The 22186-nt window shown below is 39.0% G+C and overlaps 1 pseudogene; it reads right to left on the bottom strand.

Annotated features, from left to right (window-relative positions):
• Positions 1–824: 824 nt before the first annotated feature.
• LOC103445190 (pre-mRNA-splicing factor SLU7-like) lies at positions 825–21539 on the bottom strand (annotated as a pseudogene).
• Positions 21540–22186: the final 647 nt, after the last annotated feature.

The following is a 22186-nucleotide window of genomic DNA, read 5'->3' as shown; positions in this document are numbered from 1 at the left end:
AATTGTTATTGCTCGATCTAGTGCTGAAGCTGAGTATAGGGCTATGGCAGCAACAACCTATGAACTCATATGGTTGAAAGGTCTTCTTTCCGAGCTCGGATTCACAAGAATGGCACCTATGTCCTTGTATTGTGATAGCTAAGCTGCCATGCACATTGCCTCCAATCCAGTATTCCATGAAAGGACCAAACATATTGAAGTTGACTGCCATTATATTCGTGCTTAAGTTCAATCCAGGGTGATAGACATCGTGTTCACACGTAGCCACGATCAACTTGCTGATTTATTCACAAAAGCACTAGACTCTACTCAGTTTCAGCGTTTGTTGTGCAAGCTTGGATCAATCAATCCTCTTGATCCAACTTGAAGGGGTGTATTGAAACCGGTTTGTATGGATGGGTTGTATGTATGAGTTGTCATCCTCACTTTAGCTAAGTCATAGGCTAAAGTCACTTTCCACAGCTTGTCATTCACCTTACATCAACCTTTGCATAGCTTATCAATCACCTTACATCAACCTCATTTTCCATAGCTTGTCATTCACCTTACATCAACCTTTCCATAGCTTGTCATTCATCTTACATCAACCTTTCTTAGTTGCTTGTAAAAGCTTCTTTACTTGTAATTTGGTTTTTGCTTTTCCACTTGTTAGGGCAGATTTTAGGGATTGTGTTTGTGTAGTTATCCTACAATCTATTGTAGCTTTCTTTTGGCTCTCTATAAGAGTTGCCTTCACTCTCTTGTAACATTCACAATGAAATATACAACAACTATTGAAACCAAAACTCAACATATCCCAATTTCCACAATCCATGGAGAAAGAGTAGAGTTGAATCCAATTGTCCTTTTTCTAATATGATTTCATTGTTCTACAGATGTGCACAAAAATAGCAAGATCCAAAGAGCTCAAACAACTGCAGGTTTCTGCAAATGTTTCTCGGAGCCTAAACGACAAGATGCTAATTAAGATTTCTAAGCTTACGGTATCCAGATTAGAGGCAAATACGGTTGACTCTTTAGTGCAGGAAATCTTTCATGGGATCATCATGATGAATCTTTTTCATTCGATACGCCTCCCTCTCCTCGGGAGTAACCTACAAAATGCATGACACGGTGTAAAAAAATTCATTGAGGAAGCACAGTACTCGAGCAACATCATACAAAGAAAAGAAAGCTAACACTAAAAATAAGAACGGTAAACACAACTGGAACATAATGGGTATTTATTTATACCTTATCGTCCCATTTAACATTGTATTTGCGCTTTCTTTCATCCTTTTCTTCCGTCTTTCTCTCATCCTCCTGGAAAAAGCAACACACATGAACAATCAATCAATAAAGTTCGGAAACACAATGGCTAGTATAGGGATGATGTGAGTTGACTATTAAATATATAAAGTGACATTAAAAGTAGTAAATTGAAAATGAAAATGAAAATGAATCCCACAAGATCACCTTCTTAAGAGCATCATCAAGTTTTTTCTAGTCAAGGACCAAGTCGTCGGGTATATCAGTTCCCCAGGTAGCAACCCTTTTTTCTTCTGTTGGAGCAGGCTTCTCTGCAAAAAATTTGAAGAAACGGAATGTAACTGAATATGTGATAAGAAGTTCAAAGTATAACAAAGTAACAAGACATATCGACATGTACGAAGGTAAAACAAATAAAAATCTGGAAACACAATCGTAATCACAATAAATGAAATGATGAAATCAACCACAATAAATGATATTACTTAATATGGATAAAGCACTCTCCATAAACAATAAAAACAGTGTTCTCAAACATTAAAATAAATAAACAAAAACATATGTGAAAGGTACAAACCTTCAGAGGCTACTTTGCGGGCAATGTTCGCATTCATTAGGTCTGCAGCTGCCACGGCAGCCTTAACTCTAGCTACACCAGTGCAATAACTGTTCCGAATTGTTTGCTTACAACACTTGTATCCCCATTGGTGATCCTTCCACCATGATCCCCAAACACTTGTGTGGTTATTGATGTAAACATCCTCTTCATATTTACTCTTTGGAAGGGATGTCTCCTTCAAAGAAAATCAGAAGAAAACAGATGTTAATTTCCTTACTGAGCATTCAAAGATGCTACATATAAAAGTTAGAGGGCAATCTTGATATTATCAAGCACATTCTGAAGATGAAATTGCCTAGGAGACAACTAGGCAGATAAATTTATCAGATAAATTCACAAGAGATTTACGTTAGCAAACAACTTGCATGTGGTCCAACATCCTAGTGGATAGGGTGTTTGGTTTCCACCCATGCAACAGACAGGGTTTGAAACTCCCCCCTCCCCTAAACTATTGTTAGTTTTGAACCCTCCCCCTCCCCTTAATAATAATGAATTTGTCAAAAAAAAAAATAGTTAGCAAACAACTTTAAACTACATAGAACAGAGAAATCTACACCAGACCAAAAGACTTGAGAGTTCATAATAATTTCCTTAAAAGAGATTAGATATGCAATAATGATGAAGTCGCACATAATCACTGACAAAATAAATATCGTGCATAAGCAGCATAATCTTTTAGACAAAGCCACATTAAGATGTGAGAAAGAACCTGCCTAAATAGCTCCAAAATAATTTCGATCAATTATCCAGGACCCCAATGACAATATTGACGTGTACCAACATGTGAGCATCAAATGGTTAATTACTAGCACGGTTCATCAAGAAATGAAAGCCAGCAAAATTGTTAAAAAGTCTTAATTTGTAAAAAGATTATAGATGCATAAGACATGCACACAGACACTATCCTTCCCCTCTCGCAATTTTTGCATACAGATAAAAGGTACAAATATCATTAATGCAAGGCAAGATAACAAAACGGAACTGATTTGAGAAAGAATTTAATCTCATATATACCATGCCCCTTACAACTCTACCAGCACGATCATATTCAACTTTGTTCTCAGACTGTCCCAAAAGAAGCTCATTCGGAAGAAGTTCTTCAGTAGCTGCATTGCCATACTTCTTCATAATGGCATCTTTCATTTGTGACTTCAACTTCTCCTTAATGACCTTAAAGTTCTTATACAGTAATTCTGCTTGAGATGGAGCAGCTTGCATGTGAATGTCTTGCCCTTTTTCCAATGCCTCCCATGCATGAATATTGAGCTGCTTGAACTCTAGAGCTTGCCCACTCACTCTATATTTGTTATCTCCCTGTAAAAATGGCAAGTTGATAAATCATTTTTTCTTCACATTCACATAATTAAAAAATAACTACAAAATATTCCAAGTTAAACAACTCACTCCATAAAACTTCTCATTCGGGTAAGCATCAGGAAGAGGATCTTCACGCATGGACCGAGTTTTGGGATCATAATAAGCAGAATTGACATCAAGATTCAAAAGATATTTAGCTGTGTCCTCCCGAATGCGCAAATTTCTGAACCAAGAGAATTCAAAATTAAAACCATGTGTGAATCATCTTTTGGGGGAAGGCCATACACAAAATAAAAAATGTTTCACATTAAACAACACACAAACAATCAAGGAAATAGCAAACAAAGCAATACATGCCTGACAGTTCCAGTGCTTCCACCACCAGTCGTGCGAACACGCTTCTCAACCCTTGCAAAATCCATCTGTTTGCTTTCGTCAACCTTGGCCTCATCTACCTTCAGAGCATCATCATCGTCATCATCTTCACTAATCTCCCCTTCCCCATTCTGCTTATTATTTTTCTCCTCCAACTTTTTTATCTGCTGTTCCTTCAAGTATTTCCTTCTAGCCTCATCCCTTGCCTCGTATCTCTCAATGATATGAGCATAAGTTGCTGCATCAAAACCATTCCATCTATCCCGTTTTCCATCATAATCCAGCTCAAAACTCTCTATTTTTTCATCAGGTGCAATGTGCATGTTTGTCCATCTTGCTCCTTTTTTTTCTAGGCCTCTCCATGCACAACTTTGTGGTATGCGTGATCGCCCCACAGCTGTAAAAAGAAAAGGATGAAACCCCCTGGTAATAAACAAATCCTAACTCTAACACAAAATATGGTAAGAAGAGTTTAAATTTTCTTTCATGGGCTAAAATATGCATCCTATCCCCAAGAATAAGTAAATAAGATACACAAACTTTTGTTACTAACATGATTATATCACTATAGTGACTATAGAAAACCAGATCAAAACTTGTCTGTAGGCATTCAACAATTTAACGACCGAGTATAGTTTCCTGACAAAACTCATGGTACCATCACAAATTATAGAATTATTAAGTAAATGCATATAAATTCTTTGATAGACTAACAAACCAGTTTTGGATAAGAGTGGATATATGAATCTTGTGAGCTCATAACACCATCAGCAATCTTGTCATTCCCTATATGAAAAGCACTTCCCAGTGGAAAGATGCGATCATTAAACTCCCACTACAATTAGTGAACAAGTATATGATATTTGAGATTCAGTTACCGATATCTTAGTGAAGATGACAAGCTAGATGTGGTATGATAGCAGGAGAAGAAAATCAGGAACCAGTATTACAAGCAATGCATGATCCACATACTTTTCACATGCTCCGTTCCGGTACTTATCAGCTTGAAAAGTCTTTGCACCTCTGTCGTACCAGGATTTTGTATAATTTGGATCTGATTTCCATTTCCTTTGATGTTTCAAACTCTACACAGAAATAGAAAGAAAAGACCCTAAGCATATGTCGCTCTGACATCTAAGCAAGGGAAAGGGTTGACGAATCTTAGAATGTTAGCTTACTCGTTGATTAGCCTTAAGATACCAAGGTGCATATGACATATATTGAGGAATATGAGGATTAATCTCTTTCCCATCCTCATCAACTTCAGCTGGCGCTAGCCCAGCTTTACGCGCTTCCTCCAATTCCATCTGCTTCCGATGATCCTCCCTTGATTTGAAAGCCGCTGCACACACCATAAAACATTACAAAATAAAATTGCAGGATTGCATTCTTACAAAAGTGTCAATTACTCAAATTGTTTTAGACAATTACATAACTGAAATCAAATTACTCACACCAACATCGGCATGATGTTTCTGTCTATATAGGTATGCATAATGGGTTCCTATATACCAAACTGTTCAGTAATTGCACTTGATAACTTAGGAGAATTTGCAGAATTACATTGTAAACTATTAAAGTAGTTAAATTAGCAAAAAGGGATCAATTTCATTCACCAATTTTTTAGCAGAAATAGACCTCTGAAGTCTGAAATATCATTTCACACTCCCACCCTAACTCACACTACAAAAAACAAAATGTCAAAAACCTAAGCGTTGAGTCCCATCCATCTTCTTCCGATAAAATCGCAACATAACATATCTCGAAATTAAGAAAATATCCAATAAATGTTAATATTCAATGGACCGGGTGCTCGTAATTATCATAATTATCCACAAAACTGAGACCAATCTTCCCCAACAATTCAAAAACCCCCAAAAACCTAAGCATATTTCGATCATTCACACTCGAAACGCAAAAGAATGGGGTTTTCTTCAAAATTTAAGCCCTCGTTCGCTCCTTGTTTATCAAGATTCTAAAATATTTAGCGACAAAAAAACCAGTGACCACTTTGATTTGAAAGGTGGCGATCGATTCGAGAAATTGGGAGGCGATGAGAACTGTAGGTCTGTAACTTTACCTGATGCAGTAGCCATGGTTGAACGCAGGAAGAGCAGCCCCAAAGTGTTAAAGTTGTTGGTTTAGGTTTCCTTGTTTCTAGGGCTACTCACGTAGTTGTTTGTGTAGCTGTTAATAATGCCTGATTTTAAGGAACAGGTTTGTTGCATTTTCAGTTTCAAGCTTAGTCAAATACCACGATTCTAGGTGTTGTAAAATCGTGGGTTGTTGCATTTACATTCCGTTATTTTGTAAAGCCTTATAAAGGCCATTATTATCTTTGAATTAAATAAGTTAATCCTTCCTGAAAACTAGTGCGCATCAGATTTTTCCTTGCTCAGTTTTCTTGTGGTTCTTCAGGTTTTAACATCTGGTATCAGAGCCCCACCACGGGGCCTGATCAAAGTCTTAAATCAAACATGAGTTCAATGAGAAGGAGTAACGATATGGCTGGTGAAAGCAGTTTCGTGCAGCCAGCCATTCCTAAGTTCGATGGGCACTATGATCATTGGATCATGCTCATGGAGAATTTTCTACGATCCAAAGAATACTGGGGTCTGGTGGAAGTTGGGATTCCTGCAGCAGCAGAAGGAGTGGATCCTACAGAGACATAGAAGAAGGCGATCGAGGATCACAGGCTAAAAAATCTAAAGGCGAAGAATTATCTGTTTCAAGCTATCGATCGATCGATATTGGAGACAATCTTGAAGAAGGACACAGCGAAGGACATTTGGGACTCCTTGAAGCAGAAATATCAAGGCATGGCCCGCGTAAAACGTGCACAGCTGCAAGCTCTTCGTAAAGAGTTTGAGGTACTTCATATGAAGACAGAAGAGTCAGTGAATGACTATTTTGCAAGAACGCTCACCATTGCCAACAAGATGAGATTTCACGAAGAACAGATGGGTGATGTGGTGGTTATCGAGAAGATCTTAAGGTCCATGACGCCTAAATTTGATTATGTTGTGTGCTCCATAGAGGAGTCAAATGATATTGACATTCTGTCCATCGACGACTTCAAAGCAGTTTACTCGTCCATGAACAACGAATGAGTAGGCATACCATGGATGAACAAGCACTGCAAGTCATAAATGAAATTCAACCAGGAGGACGGAGTGGGGGTCGTGGTTCTTATCGAGGAAGGGGAAGAGGACGTGGCCGTTCTAGGTATGACAAATCCACAGTTGAATGCTACCACTGTCATAGGCTTGGTCATTTTCAATAGGAGTGCCCTAAAAAGGAAAAACAGGCAAACATTGCCGAGACAAGTGAAGAAATGCTACTCATGGCATATGTGGATGACAACAAAGCTAAAAGTGATTGTTTATGGTTCTTGGACTCAGGGTGCAGCAATCATATATGTGGGAGGGAAGAGTTTTTTCTATGATCTTAATAAAAACTTCAAGGACTCAGTCAAACTGGGAAATGATGCAAGCATGGAAGTACAAGGAAAGGGCAGCATTCGAATGGAGATTGATGGTAGCATGCACGTGATCACCGAGGTGTTTTACGTACCAAAATTGAGGAACAATCTACTGAGCATTGGGCAACTCCAAGAAAAGGGTCTTGTGGTTCTCATGCAACATGGAACCTGCAAGATCTTTCATCCTAAGAGGGGTTTAATTATTCAAACTTCCATGTCACACAATAGGATGTTCATTATCATTGCTCGATGTCAGACAAAGGAACAAAGGTGTTTTGTCTCCCTTATCACAGACCAATCTCAACTATGGCACTGGCAATATGGGCACTTAAGCTGGAGTGGTCTTAAAATTCTTCAACAAAAGAAAATGGTGGAGGGCATGCCACAATTCAAAACTCCCTTTAAAGTCTGTGAGAATTGCTTGGTGGGGAAACAACGAAATGACGCATTTCCAAAGGAAAGTGCATGGAGGGCTTCTGGAATCCTTCAACTAGTACATGCTGATATTTGCGGGCCTATAAATCCAACATCAAACAGTAAAAAACGGTATCTCATTACTTTCATAGATGACTTTAGTCGAAAGACTTGGGTATATTTTTTGGTTGAAAAATCTGAAGTTTTTGCTGTTTTTAAGAACTACAAAGCTAGAGTTGAAAAGGAAACAGGAGCATACATAAGGACTCTTCGCACTGATCGTGGAGGGGAGTTCACATCACAAGAATTCACAACATTTTGTGATGTGAATGGAATTCGAAGACAACTGACAGCCGCATATACTCCCCAGCAAAACGGAGTTGCCGAAAGGAAGAACCGGACGATTATGAACATGGTTCGCAGTATGCTTTCTGGAAAGCATATTCCAAAAACATTTTGGCATGAAGCTGTTAATTGGACAGTGCATATTCTCAACAGAAGTCCCACACTTGCCGTGAGAAGCAAGACACCAAAAGAAGCATGGAGTGGAGTCAAACCATCAATGAACTATTTCAGAATCTTTGGATGTATCTCGCACGTTCATGTGCCTAACAACAGAAGACTAAAGCTTGACAATAAGAGTCTGAAATGCATATTCTTTGGGGTAAGCGACGAGTCAAAAGCTTACAGATTATTTGATCCAATCTCTCAGAAAATAATTGTAAGCCGAGACGTTGTTTTTGAAGAAGATCAAAGCTGGGATTGGGAGGCTTGCTATAAGGAAGCCATTATGGCTGACCTTGAGTGGGAAACAAATGAAGAAGTAAAGACAGAAGTTGATGCAAATGAGGAGTCAGAAACCAGTAGCACTGAAGAATATGAGGACAGTGGTGAAACTGAGGACAGTGAAGATATGGATCATGGTGCTCAAGAAGACTCACCTCATGAGGCACAGACACGAAGACCGCCAACATGGATGAAAGATTATGAGAGTGGGCAAGGCCTCTCTGAGGAAGAAGACTTTGCCAACTTGGCTTTGTTCATTAACAGTGACCCCATTTTTTATGAAGATACAGTAAAAAATGAGAAATGGAGGGCAGCCATGAACTTAGAGATCGAGGCAATAGAAAGAAACGATACTGATAGGAGCATATTTATACGACTTAGTTGGCTTGTTCTTGTGCATTTATGTCATGTTTCCTTAGTTATTTTAATGTTTAAAGTCATTTTCGTGTGTTTTCAGACTCTAAGTACAAAGTATGCAAGAAGATGCATTTTGAAGGCCTTTGGAGCATGTTTCGGGCTTGGAATGGATAGCAAATGCATGGGCCAAGTGGATGGACGAATTTGAGAACTAAAGAGGCCAAGAATGTGAAGAATTATGGTCCAAAAGATGAAGAAAACAGCCCAAAAATCTGTCACCCCAACTTGCATTCCTTGCCATGCAAACCACATAGAATTCCCTTTGGATTCCATGCCATGCTTGTTCACTCTTGTCCCCTACATAATTTCTAATTTCATGCTTCAATTCATTTAATTATTACACTCAATTGCTTGATACCTCTTGTTCCCTTCACTCATTAGATTTTAGACAACATTTACATCCATTACATGCACCAATTGATGCTCCATCATTCACATTTGGAATCCCATGCCTTGTGTACCACATGTTGCTGCACCTTTGACCCATTTATTGACACATTTTCACCTCCCTTTCCATCTCTATGCAATGTACACAATCATTCATGCCCCCTAGCTACAAGACCACTCCATTTTACCCTTCACACTTTGCATCATCACTTCATTTTCACCCTTGGACCATTGCACACCACACACACAAATTGCCATGCATTTCATCCTTAACCTAACCTGATTTTCTAAGGTTTTTGGGGCCTATAAATACATGTTTACACCCCTTGGCAAAAGGATAATCCCCCATATTCATCATTTTATAACAGAAATTCGTCCATACACACCCTAGGAAGCAAAACACCCCAAAAACACCATTCTAGTGCCTAGAAAACATAACAGCCACTCCACCTTCTTCCACCCTCTTTGCCTAGTTCTCCACCGCCTTCCAACCATCAAACACTCTTCCACACTCACCCTAAACCCCTCCATATCATTCACCATCCATTCTACACCATAAATCTACCCAAAAATTTGTCCACAAGCTTCATGCCGCAACAAGGAGGAAGGGAGATCCATTGATGCACTTGCTTTCCAAGTTGGAGCATTTTAGGTGTTTTCTTTCCTTTGATTTTAATGTCTAATTTTATGTATCTTTGTATTGCAAGAATGAGGAACTAAACCCCCTTAGTTGGGGGGTGATTCGAAACCATGTACATGCTTGCAATATGATTTGATTACATTCAGTTGTTATTTCATAAGTTGCGGATTCAATTCGTTCATCTACTTGATTGATAACTTATTTGTGTATGTTGATTGAGAGTGCACGCTTAGTTTTCATGCATGAATATGATGCTAGATTATGAGGGAGTTTCACCTAATAGTTACAATCTTATAATCACAAGTAGTGAAGGTCGCTTGAAAACGATCGCGTTGAATGAATTCTTGGCACTAGTTTCATGCTCATCATAGTAACGAATGCCTCGTCAACACTTATAGTTCTCATTGTGCTTCATGATTCTTGATTGTATCTTTATTGTGCTCATCACGTAAGGAACCTTTGAGGAATGCTTTGAATTGTTGTATGCGCTTTTCCATCCAATTCATTAACTTAAGGAGAACTTGAAGGTTAATTTAAGCGTATCTAATTAACTTGGGGTGTTGAGTTTCATAATTTATTGAAAGAACAACTGAAAATCATTTTGTTTGCAAGTGTGTCATGTGTGGAGAAGAACCTCCTAACTAGCCTTTTATCCATCCTTTTCATCCAAAAATGTTTTACAATCTGTTTTGTTTTAAAGTTTCTGTTTTGTTTTCAATTTTCGTCCAAAACAAATCCCCCTTTATTTTGAAGTCTTAGATTAGTTAGAAAGTGTTTTGATTTGTGTTTCTAAGTGTTTTGATTCAAGTTTTCATCCAACTTCGTCCAAGTTCTTGTTAGGTTCTCAAAACTGCCCAGAAAGTGGTTTTTAGGCAGTTTTGAGTCATTAGGTTGCTGTTTTGAGTTTTATGTTTGTTTAAGTATTTTAAAGTATAGTTTTGCATTCTTTGAGTCTAGTTTAGTGTTTTAAATTTTGTTTTTATGTTTTTAAGTCAGTTTTCAAGTGTTTAGCAATCCCTCCTAATCCCCGGCCTAGAACGATCCCTACTTACATACTTTACTACATTTGATAAAAAGAGGGTTTAATTTTGTGTGTTAACTTATTTTTCACATCAAATTTTGGCGCCGTTGCCGGGGATTAGCAACTTTGCTAATCTCTTGGATTGTTTTCTTTCGAATTATTGTATTTTGTTTAAGTTTCTGTTTAAGTTGCTGATTTGTTTTGTTTTCTTTGTTTTTAGGTACTAGTTTATGACCCGTAGCTCACAACCTGTTCGTGAGCATATCTCCGACTTTGACGGTGATTTTGAGAGGACTTTGAGAAGGAAAAAGAAATTGCAAGAGTCTAATCCTCCTAGTCCCGAACCTGAATTAGAAGAGCAAGAAGTTGAGGTTGAAGAGAAGGCTACGACACAAGTGGGTGGAGAAGAGCAAGGTATAGCCATGGACAACCGTACGCTCAAGGAGCTTGCCGCCTCGGGTTTGGATAATGCCGCACCATTGTGTATCCAATATCCCATGGCTGCTCAAGGTAAAACCGAAGAGTTCGAGTTAAAGTCAAGTTTGCTCCACCACATTCCAAAGTTCCATGGGCTTTCCATGGAGGATCCGAACAAACATTTGAAGGAATTTGAAGTGGTGTGCTCAAGTATGACTCCGGTTACCGTTGACGGAAGTATTTTAAAGATGAAGGCTTTTCCATTCTCTTTAATGGACAAAGCCAAGGATTGGTTATACGAGTTGGCTCCCGGTACAGTTACATCTTGGGAGAGTATGAAGAGGGCGTTTCTGGAGAAGTTTTTCCCAACTTCTCGCATCATTCTTCTTCGTAAAAAAATAAGTGGAATTCAGCAAAGCCAAGGTGAATCTTTCCCATCTTATTATGAACGATTTAAATCACTTGTTGCTTCTTGTCCACAACATCAGATGAAGGAGGAGCTACTTCTTCAATACTTTTACGAAGGTCTTTTACCACTTGAACGGCAAATGTTGGATGCTTCCGCGGGAGGAGCTCTAGTGGATAAGACACCTAGGGATGCCAAAACTCTCATTGCGAATCGAGCACTCAATGCACAACAATATGAAGGTGTTGGGCAAAGAGACACCCCACGGCCACATCATGTCAATGAGGTAAGTTCTATTTCTGAGTTACAGTCCCAAATGGCTAACCTTACGTCTATGTTATCGCAGTTGGTTGAAGGCCCCAAAACGCAAGGAATTACAATCTGTGGTGTATGCTCCATTCAAGGACACCAATCTGATCAATGCCCTCAATTAATTGAGAATGGAGGATGGGAATCGGCCAATGCTGTAGGTTATGGGAATCAAAACCAACCAAGGAATGATCCTTTCTCCAATACATACAACCCGGGATGGCGTGACCACCCCAATTTCAGATGGAGAGATGCACCACAATATGGCCAACAAAGTGGATTCCGACAACCCCCGGGTTTCTTTCCAAGGCCAATGGAACCACAACCACCTCCTCAGGCACAATCTTCCCAAACTAACCCAGGTACGTCTATGAATGATGATAAAACATATCAGTTACTAACCACCATGGCGCAGGGAATGCAGAACCAAGCAAAGGAGGTTAATGAGCTGAAGAAGCAAATGGGCCAAATGGCCGAATTTTTGGGGCAATTCCGTGAAAATGGTAAGTTACCAAGCACTACGGTGGTCAATCCAAAGGGTGGCTTCGAATCTGCAAAGGCTATCACATTACGAAGTGGAAAAGAGGTGAGAAACAAGGAAGATGAGAAGATACAACTCGAAGAAGATGAGAACACCTACCCCACGACAAGGGTACCATCACCCATGCCGCAGCCATCTAAGACATCCCATCCGTCCACCTCAGGTAAGAATGTTCCAAATGTTGTGATTTCGAACACTAATTTGCCCAATGTCCCCTTTCCAAGCAGATTTTTGCAATCAAAGAACGAAGAGGAGGAAAAAGATGTTCTAGAGACATTTAGAAAGGTGCATGTCAACATTCCCCTCCTTGATGCCATAAAGCAAATCCCGAAGTATGCCAAGTGTTTAAAGAAGCTTTGTACAACAAAGAAACGTGTCCGGGAGAAAGAGGTGGTACATGTAAGTGAGAATGTCTCCACCATCTTGCAACATAAACTACCCCCCAAATGCAAAGACCCGGGAAGTTTTACAATTCCATGTGTCATTGGTAATACCCGTTTCAAATCTGCCATGCTAGATTTAGGAGCATCTATTAATGTTATGCCATATTCTGTGTATGCATCTATGAATCTAGGAGCACTTAAACATGATGGTGTAATCATACAATTGGCCGATAGATCTAACGCTTATCCAAATGGAGTTTTGGAAGACGTTTTAGTGCAGGTTGATCATTTAGTCTTCCCAGCGGATTTCTATGTCCTCGAAATGGATGAATCGGACCATGCCCCTTCATTGCCCATCCTCCTTGGAAGGCCATTCATGAAAACGGCTCAAACGAAGATTGACGTGGCCGAAGGATTAGTCACTATGGCATTTGGTGGTGACATGATTAGTTTTAAAATTTCTGAATCCATTGAGACTCCTAATATTGTTCATTCTTGTTGTGCCATTGGTAAAATTGAAAAGATAAGACCGGACCATTCAGCACCAAGCATGAAGGATGCATCAAGAACCATGCAAGACGAGGGAATTGGAGTGGAGTACAAGGACCATACGGCCACTGCCCTCAAAATGCTCAAAGTGGCCGAAAGCACCATGGGGAAGAATGTTCACATTGCTGCCACTTCATCACATCACATAGGTAAGCCACCTAATCGAAATCCAATGCCATTTAAAGTTGATAGGTGGTTCCCTTCTTTGGTGCAGGTGCCTAAGCAAATCCCCGATGGTGGGCGTATGAACATGAATCTTAGACAACACAACGCACCCATCAACAAACATCACTATCCATTTCCGTTCAAGGATGTAATCTACGAGAACTTTGTGGAGCATGTTGTGGAGGATATCCCACTGCATGCCGTGGGTTCCAAGGAGAAGTGAAGGTGTTCATCGTCCGGCTGGAAGACGTTAAAGCAAGCGCTTTAAGGGAGGCAACCCATTTATTCTGCTTGATTGTCAATTTTATTACTTGTTTAATTATTTTTGGTTATGATTTTCTATTTTTTAACAAATATGCAAGGGATTTTTGACATTAAACTTCATGAAATGAACAGGAATCTGGGAAATAAAGAAACATAACATAATACAAGAGGAAGAGCCTTCACAAAGGCTGGTTGGGAGAGGTCGTAGTAGTCGGTGGAGTCGCAGTAGTTGGCGGAGTCTCAGCAGTCGGTGGGGCCACGGAAGGAGGAGGTATCAGAGGTTGATCAGTTGGAGCTTCACTGCGCGGTGCCGCCCCAGAAGACGAAGGCAGATGCTGTTGGAACAAACCCACAAACCTCCGGTGATCAAGTAAAATCTGACCATCAGTTTCCTGCAGCTGGTCAATTTTCCTCTTCATGTTTGTGGCATAACTGTGTGCAAGCTTATGCAATTGTTTATTTTCATGCTTGAGTCCTCTAATCTCCTCTTTGAGACTCTGTATTTCAGCCACCAACGATTCAACATGACGGGTTCGAGCAAATAGTCGTTGGGCCATGTTGGACACAGAACCCGCACACTGCACGCTAAGAGCCAGAGACTCCTTAACCGCCAATTCATCAGACCGTCTAGCGAGCAGTCTGTTATCTCTGGGGGTGACAAGGTTCCGGGCCACCACCGCAGCGGTCATGTCATTTTTCATCACCGAATCCCCAACGGTGAGGGGACCAGTAGGGGATATGAAGGATGGGCGCCATATGTTGTCTGGTGAAGGCGGAGCTGCCTCTTCACCAAGGTTCAAGTCAAAACGACGATCGGAAGGGCCATACATTTTCAGAGGTGGTGAAGAAATAAGAGAGGAGGACTGATCAAGATTAAACAAGTGCAAGAAGGGAGTGTTTACAGGAGGGAGCTCAAGTGTGTTGTGGAACAAAATTAACGCCTCTATAAAAAGAAGAAATCAAAGAGGCGCTCCTCAGAGAAGCGTCCTCTCGCAAATCGAAGAGTCGGGGCTCCTTTCTCAAAAGTCGGATTCTTTTCTCAAAAGGGGCGTTTCATTTCTTAAAGGCTGGGCTTACTCAGAAACCACGAGCCGAACACCGAATTTCAAAAGATCAAATTGTCCAGACGTGTCGTCACTCGTCACATGCAACTGGCAGCTTTGCGGAAATTACGGGCAGCTTTGTCAGAAAGCGCGTAATTTGTACTATTCATCCATCCACCGGCTGCCGACAATGAGTGAGGGAATAGTTCCGGTTGTGAAGAAAAGTCCTATAAGTATCTACCTTCGCCTTCCACAGCAAAGGCACACCCTCTCAGCACTTCTTCATCTCCGAGAATGTATTTCCAACACACCCTCTCAAGTCACTCTGTATTTCTCATTTCCTGGGATACCCCTGCAAACAACCCATCCAGAGCAAAAGTATTTCATATCATAAAGGTTGAAAGCAAGAGTATCTCATATCATGCATTCTCCATGTCCTTTTCCTTGTCTTTGTTCTAACCTGCAGGACATGGAGAAATTGCTCTCGAGTACTCGTCTTCCACTGCTGATGTACTGCCAAAGAAGCTGCCACATCTACCTGAAGAACAGATAAGGCAAGCGAAAATGATACCAGCAGCATGTGGAGACAACGTACAGAAGAAACAAGCAGAGAAGAATGCAGATCGTACAATCAACCCAGCACAAGGAGTCTGAGCTGAAGAACTAGAGAAGCTGCCACATCTGCTTGGAGAACAAATAAGGAACTGCAACATCACCAAAGAGCAAAGCTTCGCCGTACAATTCCAATCCAGTTCAAGATCAAAGCTGTGGAAAGTCAACAAGATCAACTATCTCCAAAACCATATTTGCGTTCTTAAACTCTACTCTGTCTGGTTTTTACTTTGCCATATTTGTCATGTTTATTTGTCGTTTATTATTTGCTTGTTTTTGGTGTGAGTATATGCTTGAAACATTGAGGACAATGTTTGATTTAAGTGTGGGGGGGTAACCATTGTTTTGCATGAAATTCGTAGAAATTTATCACCCATTACTTCTAGTGTTGTTCCTTATTGTTTTAAGTATTTTTTAAGCTGTTTTGGAGTGTTTCTGTGTGTTTTGACATAAAAAATCCGAAAATTCATAAAAATTTGAAAAATTGTTTTTGAAAATCCAAAAAAAGAGTTGTTTTTGTGCGCTTATTTGTGTCTTAGGGTACCTTCCAACACAATGATGAGGATTCAGTTTGTAATTGCATGACTGTTAAAGAGAGTTATAAACATGGATGAAAGTTTGATTTACTCTTTATTTATGCGTGATTGTGGTTATAACTTATGAAATCACATGTAATCATAAAAGAAAAAAAATTAGTTTTTTTGTAACATGCTTGAAGGAAAGAACTCAAACTAACGCTACAACCTTGTGAGACTTGAGCCTAAATGTTTATTTGGAGAGTTAAAATCTGTGCATTATTGTTTTCTAAAGTCGTTGCATGATCTCATTATTCTTTGCTTGGTTATTACTTAGAAGGCGTTTCATCATTTAGTTCCAAATGCTAGAACTCATGCCTATTTCATTCAAAGCATGCTATTGATTTGCATAACACATATTCAAGATGAAGTTGTGTAGTTACCACCACCAAAGCCAAACTGCCATGTATCCCATATCGTTATATGTTTAAGTTAACCCCATTGAGCCTTGATAGCTTACATTCTTTGTTAAACCACATTATCCTTACCTATCCTAGTTTAGGACCATCCACCCTTATTCTTGAAGCATAGTGAAGTATGAGTCAAATTGAATTCCTTTTGATTAATGTATGGCAGAAAACAAGTGTGGGGGAAGTGATTCTTGTGTGTGTGTGTATGCCAAAATCATTCATAAGGCACGAGTAGAAAAGAAAGATTCGTGAAAAATAGAATGAAAAGAAGAAGAGCTGTGAAAAGAAAAGGAGTTGAAAAATATGTGAAAAAGAGTTTTAAAGTGTTGCTTGTTGAAGAAATGGTCCAAAACATTGAATTCGGCCCTAAATATTGCTTGAGTCTTCCCTTCGTGTTTAAAAGTTGATTACTGCAATCTAAGTGAATTCTAAGTTTCCATTTCATTACTTTTCTTGCTATTGCTTTAAGAACGTTTGTTATCCCTATCCTTCATTTGTTAGCCAACACCCCAAGCCCGTTACAACCTTTGACTTCAATCTTGAGTGTTATGTGTTTCAATTTGTGGAGTTTGAATTTGGTATGAGCATATGGTGTCACTGGTTCTCGCGTCTAAGTAATAGCATTCCATTCATGAGATCATATCTAAACATGCTTATTAACTCCAGAAATTACTTTCTTTGTGATACATATATGTGAGCATTCGTTTTCATATCTACATCAATCTTCTCACATATAACTAGTATAGGGTGTGTAGTTGGAAAATCTGAGTGAAAATTGAATGCATATCTTGTAAGGAATTGAGCGAATTCTCTAAGGCATGTTACTACATCAAAAACATTGTTTTAATTGATTAATTGTGAACTAGTAAGTGGTGACTATGATTAAGTATGTGCTTAAGTGTAAAGATGACTCAAATCTGTGGGGATAATGATTTTTAACATGTCATGTGCATTGGAAATCCCTGAGGCAAATGTTGGAAGGTTTAGGTTGTGTTTTATTTGTTTTGTTTCGTTTTATTTCTTTGTTTTGCTCGAGGACTAGCAAAAGCTAAGTGTGGGGGAATTTGATAGGAGCATATTTATGCGACTTAGTTGGCTTGTTCTTGTGCATTTATGTCGTGTTTCCTTAGTTATTTTAATGTTTAAAGTCATTTTCGTGTGTTTTCAGACTCTAAGTACAAAGTATGCAAGAAGATGCATTTTGGAGGCCTTTGGAGCATGTTTCGGGCTTGGAATGGATAGCAAATGCATGGGCCAAGTGGATGGACGAATTTGAGAACTAAAGAGGCCAAGAATGTGAAGAATTATGGTCCAAAAGATGAAGAAAACAGCCCAAAAATCTGTCACCCCAACTTGCATTCCTTGCCATGCAAACCACATAGAATTCCCTTTGGATTCCATGCCATGCTTGTTCACTCTTGTCCCCTACATAATTTCTAATTTCATGCTTCAATTCATTTAATTATTACACTCAATTGCTTGATACCTCTTGTTCCCTTCACTCATTAGATTTTAGACAACATTTACATCCATTACATGCACCAATTGATGCTCCATCATTCACATTTGGAATCCCATGCCTTGTGTACCACATGTTGCTGCACCTTTGACCCATTTATTGACACATTTTCACCTCCCTTTCCATCTCTATGCAATGTACACAATCATTCATGCCCCCTAGCTACAAGACCACTCCATTTTACCCTTCACACTTTGCATCATCACTTCATTTTCACCCTTGGACCATTGCACACCACACACACAAATTGCCATGCATTTCATCCTTAACCTAACCTGATTTTCTAAGGTTTTTGGGGCCTATAAATACATGTTTACACCCCTTGGCAAAAGGATAATCCCCCATATTCATCATTTTATAACAGAAATTCGTCCATACACACCCTAGGAAGCAAAACACCCCAAAAACACCATTCTAGTGCCTAGAAAACATAACAGCCACTCCACCTTCTTCCACCCTCTTTGCCTAGTTCTCCACCGCCTTCCAACCATCAAACACTCTTCCACACTCACCCTAAACCCCTCCATATCATTCACCATCCATTCTACACCATAAATCTACCCAAAAATCTGTCCACAAGCTTCATGCCGCAACAAGGAGGAAGGGAGATCCATTGATGCACTTGCTTTCCAAGTTGGAGCATTTTAGGTGTTTTCTTTCCTTTGATTTTAATGTCTAATTTTATGTATCTTTGTATTGCAAGAATGAGGAACTAAACCCCCTTAGTTGGGGGGTGATTCGAAACCATGTACATGCTTGCAATATGATTTGATTACATTCAGTTGTTATTTCATAAGTTGCGGATTCAATTCGTTCATCTACTTGATTGATAACTTATTTGTGTATGTTGATTGAGAGTGCACGCTTAGTTTTCATGCATGAATATGATGCTAGATTATGAGGGAGTTTCACCTAATAGTTACAATCTTATAATCACAAGTAGTGAAGGTCGCTTGAAAACGATCGCGTTGAATGAATTCTTGGCACTAGTTTCATGCTCATCATAGTAACGAATGCCTCGTCAACACTTATAGTTCTCATTGTGCTTCATGATTCTTGATTGTATCTTTATTGTGCTCATCACGTAAGGAACCTTTGAGGAATGCTTTGAATTGTTGTATGCGCTTTTCCATCCAATTCATTAACTTAAGGAGAACTTGAAGGTTAATTTAAGCGTATCTAATTAACTTGGGGTGTTGAGTTTCATAATTTATTGAAAGAACAACTGAAAATCATTTTGTTTGCAAGTGTGTCATGTGTGGAGAAGAACCTCCTAACTAGCCTTTTATCCATCCTTTTCATCCAAAAACGTTTTACAATCTGTTTTGTTTTAAAGTTTCTGTTTTGTTTTCAATTTTCGTCCAAAACAAATCCCCCTTTATTTTGAAGTCTTAGATTAGTTAGAAAGTGTTTTGATTTGTGTTTCTAAGTGTTTTGATTCAAGTTTTCATCCAACTTCGTCCAAGTTCTTATTAGGTTCTCAAAACTGCCCAGAAAGTGGTTTTTAGGCAGTTTTGAGTCATTAGGTTGCTGTTTTGAGTTTTATGTTTGTTTAAGTATTTTAAAGTATAGTTTTGCATTCTTTGAGTCTAGTTTAGTGTTTTAAATTTTGTTTTTATGTTTTTAAGTCAGTTTTCAAGTGTTTAGCAATCCCTCCTAATCCCCGGCGTAGAACGATCCCTACTTACATACTTTACTACATTTGATAAAAAGAGGGTTTAATTTTGTGTGTTAACTTATTTTTCACATCAGATACGTGGGAACTTACAGAGTTACCAACTGGCAGTAAAGTTATCGGGGTGAAGTGGGTCTACAAGACGAAACTCAATGAGAATGGAGAAGTAGATAAATACAAGGCGCGACTCGTTGCAAAAGGGTACAGTTAAAAGTATGGGATAGACTATGATGAGGTGTTTGCACCCGTAGCGAGACTAGACACGATTCGAGTTGTGATTTCGATGGCTGCTCAAAAGGGATGAGAGATCTATCAACTAGACGTCAAGTCTGCCTTCTTGCATGGAGAGATAAATGAGGAAGTCTTTGTTGCTCAGCCTCCTGGCTATGAGAAAACGGGACAAGAACACAAAGTGTACAAGCTTAAGAAAGCCTTGTACGGTCTTAAACAAGCTCCACAAGCTTGGTACAGCCGTATAGAGACTTATTTTATTAATGAAGGTTTCAAGAAGTGTCCATATGAACATACTTTGTTCATCAAAACAGCAGAGGGAGGTAAAGTTTTGATTATTTGTCTCTATGTTGATGATCTCATATTTACTGGAAATGATGAAGTCATGTTCAAAGATTTCAAACAGTCTATGATGATAGAATTTGATATGACAGATCTTGGAAAGATGAAGTACTTTCTTGGCATTGAGGTATCGCAGAGGTCTGGTGGTATTTTCATTGGACAACGAAAATATGCGCAGGAAGTGCTCGACAGGTTCAAAATGGATCAATGCAATCCAGTGAATAATCCAGTAGTTCCTGGATTCAAACTGGTGAAAGACGAAGGTGGAGTTAGGGTAGACGACACTTTTTACAAACAAATTGTTGGAAGCCTTATGTATCTGACTGCTACACGTCCGGATATGACATATGTAGTGAGTTTGATCAGTAGGTACATGGAGAGGCCTACTGAAATGCACTTACAGGCAGTAAAAAGAGTATTGAGATATGTGAAGGGGACTATTGGCTTCGGGGTGTTTTATAAGAAGGGAGGAAATGAAGAGTTTCTGGGATACATGGATAGTGATTATGCAGGTGATCAGGATGACAGGAAGAGCACTTCGGGGTATGTGTTTTTAATGAGCTTAGGTGTTGTATCTTGGTCTTCGAAGAAATAGCCAGTGGTCACTCTTTCCACCACTGAGGCTGAGTTCATTGTTGCAGCGTCCAGTGCTTGTCAAGATATCTGGCAGTGCTTGTCAAGCTATCTAGCTAAGAAGAGTTCTAAGGGAACTAGGTTATGATCAAAGCAAAGCTACGGTGTTATTCTGTGACAACGTATCAACCATCAAACTCTCAAAAAATCCAATCTTGCATGGTCGTAGCAAACACATTGATGTTCGCTTTCACTTTCTTCGTGATCTTACGAAGGATGGAACTGTGGAATTGGTTCAGTGTTCAACCCAGGAGCAAGTCGCAGATATTCTTACAAAGCCCTTGAAGCTTGATGTGTTCGTTAAATTGCGGAGTTTGATGGGTGTTGGTTCTTATCCAACAGTAAACTGAATAACTTGGTATTCAGTTTAAGGGAGGATGTTAAAGTTGTTGGTTTAGGTTTCCTTGTTTCTAGGGCTACTCACGTAGTTGTTTGTGTAGCTGTTAATAATGCCTGATTTTAAGGAACAGGTTTGTTGCATTTTCAGTTTCAAGCTTAGTCAAATACCACGATTCTAGGTGCTGTAAAATCGTGGGTTGTTGCATTTACATTCCGTTATTTTGTAAAGCCTTATAAAGGCCATTATTATCTTTGAATTAAATAAGTTAATCCTTCCTGAAAACTAGGGCGCATCAGATTTTTCCTTGCTCAGTTTTCTTGTGGTTCTTCAGGTTTTAACACAAAGGAGCGGAGAACGTTCTGGAAAAATAAAGGAACACCGAAACCAATTATTTCATATAACTGGGTATTTATATAGGGGAAATTCTTTGATGTTTTAACTTGAGTTGTGATTGGGCTGTCTATAGTTATTTTTTTATTTTTTATTTTTTTATGTTTCTCTTTTTTATCATCTATACTCCCTATAATATGTCAATTTTTCTTTGATATTTAGTGTTAGTGTGTTAACTAAATTGTTAGTTTGTTGGGGGAGAAAGAGAATTGGTGGAGATCGAATTCATGCTAAAATGTATAAGTATGATTGTTTTCCACCATATGGTAAAATGTCAATGACAAAGTTTTCTTTCATTACTGAATAATTTTCATATCAAGAGAGGGTATTATCTTATTCGAAACCCACACCATGAAATAAGGCCAAAGCATAAAATTTGGATTCCAAATCTTCAACAATTAAATCAAATTAAATAAGTAGGTATTGTGAAGGGAAGGATTGGAGTGGTGTGTAAAATGAAATGAAAACGCAAAGGAAAAAGTTATTATCACTCATCTCATTGACAGATTTTTCTACGTTCCCAAAACACGATTAATGCTAACTTTATCATATTTTTCATACATTTTGTATCATTTTGTTAAAGGGAACTTTAACGAAAAGCACCCGGTACTGTTCACTTTAACAAAAAACCACATTCTTACACTAAAAAGTCAATCCTGGTACTATTCACTTTACCC

This window comes from Malus domestica, chromosome 16, assembly GCF_042453785.1.
Source record: "Malus domestica chromosome 16, GDT2T_hap1".
Classification (NCBI taxonomy): Eukaryota; Viridiplantae; Streptophyta; class Magnoliopsida; order Rosales; family Rosaceae; genus Malus; species Malus domestica.
This window is presented reverse-complemented; position numbering and strand designations above follow the sequence as displayed.